The following is a 2,075-nucleotide window of genomic DNA, read 5'->3' on the forward strand; positions in this document are numbered from 1 at the left end:
GTATTACTGTAGAACTTTATGTAGTGACATGCTGGTGATTTCAGAAATCTGTTATCGTGAACTCAAAAGATATTGTAATATACACATTAGTGATGGTTTTATTCGAAAGTGTTACCATTTTCCCTCCTGACATTGATTCTAACATTGTTATTTTTGATTGATGGCTTTGATGCCATTGATAAAGTTCAATTAATTAAATAATTCCCTAAAAGGATGTAACTCTAGGGGTAAACTATGTCACTCAATTATTAATAATATGATGCAGCCTAAGTTAAGCACATTTTAGTAAAGTTCAGGCTGGAGTACACCTGAAATATATGATTTAGTGAATTTTATTTCAAAGCGTGGTAAAAATATATAATAATTATTTAGTGTTAAACAGTAGCATTCAGAATAACCGTGATTATTTAGGGAAGGGCCCTGACTGATAATTGTAATTGATGGGTTATTGGTTACAGTGGATATGGCATGAAAATATTCATGCAACATTGAGGAAATCATCTTCTAGCATCATAGCCTTTATCAAATCATTCATTCTATTCACCCCTCTGGAAAAAGTCATAAAATTATTTATATTCAATTATTTGCTGTTTCTACACATCATCCAGCAGGAAAACGACAGTAAAAATTAATATCCATGCAACTGTTGCAAAATTGATGACATTGCCTTACCCATAACAAAAGTCTGGCTCTAAGTGTTTTGAAGTAATCATCATATATATTAGTGCTAATTGCACAAAATTTATGGATATATAAAACCAATGTAATCAACCCGAAGGTTGGTTTGATAGGTGAGGATAAGGATCTCTCAGTACTGACCCCAGTGGCATGTGAAATCCTGAATCAGTGCAGGGAAGTCAGTTCCTTTCCCTGTGCCGGTTATGGTTTCTCAGGAAGCTCGGGGTCCCCAAATCATTACAGCTTGGGTGAAGCTAAGGGTGCCAGAGTGGCTTGCATGGGAATCAAACCCGGGCCCTCCTTTGAGCAGCCCAATGCTCTACCCATTGGACTATCATATCCCTATTTTATATTTGTATTAATCAAAAAATATCACCTGTCAAACTGACCATCTCGTAGATGCTGTGCTGGTTGTGAAACTTCTTTCATTTTGATGGGTTTCTTGGTGCACTTGAACAAGTTCACAGAGGATAGTGAATGTGTTAGCTTTCATTGCTCTTTTACACTAGTAACACAAAAATGAATCCCCGCAGTGTCAATACACTAAGTGGAGATGTACTTGAAACACTTAATGGTAAATTTTATTATTGTTGTATTACATTCTGATCTTATTGTTTCTATTTTTTGCACTACCAGTTCCATTGCCAATGAGGCTTTTTGTAATATTTTTTGTCAGAACAACTGAGCCTTGGGGACTAGAACCAATAGATTTCCATCCGAGTAAAATTGGACATCGCATCTCTATCACTTGGGTTCCAAATAAGTGGGCATTTGTGGCTCCAAATAAATTGTCAACTGCTTACTAAGAAGGTATCCTTTCCGAAGTTCTTCTGGCTAGCACTATCAATTTTGTGCATGGCATACTGGAAATACAGGAAATAAGTTATTTTTTTGACAATGTTGATTCTCAATATTTTCTCAAGTTGAAAACTTTAAAACTCAAGCTCCAAATTTTGTATTATCAGTTGAAAGAAAATTTTTGCAAAAAGCTGATGTAAATGGTACCTATTTTGCTAATGAATGAAATATCATAAATCATCCATTGAAATTGGAAAGTAAATAAATTTGATTTTCCACGTAGAAATGTTTATTTATGACCTAGGTTTCATTATGGTGTAGCATCTTCAAGCAAAAATACAAGTCAAACGCAGTGTATATGTATATCTCTGGGTGGAGGTGAAGAGGAGAGAGGAATGAAAGGGATAGTTGAGGTAGGAAGGCGGGGCTAAAAATTTATGGTAGGAGGTGGAGGAGGAGGATTGGTAATGTTGATAAATTAGCAGGCTGGGAGGAGGGATTAATACGATGTTGAAAAAAGTTTGCTTGGCGTCGAGTAGTTAGTAATGACAATACCCATTCTCCCACTCCTCTGCCAACTAACCTGATGCCAAGGAAAC

General features: G+C 36.0%; 1 protein-coding gene across 2 annotated transcripts in view; it reads left to right on the forward strand.

The window, feature by feature from the left end:
- Positions 1–1,857, forward strand: part of LOC139698328 (striatin-interacting protein 1 homolog) — a 40,773-nt gene extending 38,916 nt beyond the window's left edge. Inside the window, exon 17 of one of the 2 annotated variants that reach the window (XM_071597231.1) lies at positions 1–1,857. This exon is cut by the window's left edge and continues 1,558 nt beyond it. The gene's annotated coding sequence lies outside the window, so the exon portion shown is untranslated. The other variant, XM_071597230.1, reaches the window with a different exon arrangement.
- Positions 1,858–2,075: the final 218 nt, after the last annotated feature.

Source organism: Hetaerina americana, unplaced genomic scaffold, assembly GCF_022747635.1.
Source record: "Hetaerina americana unplaced genomic scaffold, ioHetAmer1.1.p SCAF_82, whole genome shotgun sequence".
Classification (NCBI taxonomy): domain Eukaryota; kingdom Metazoa; phylum Arthropoda; class Insecta; order Odonata; family Calopterygidae; genus Hetaerina; species Hetaerina americana.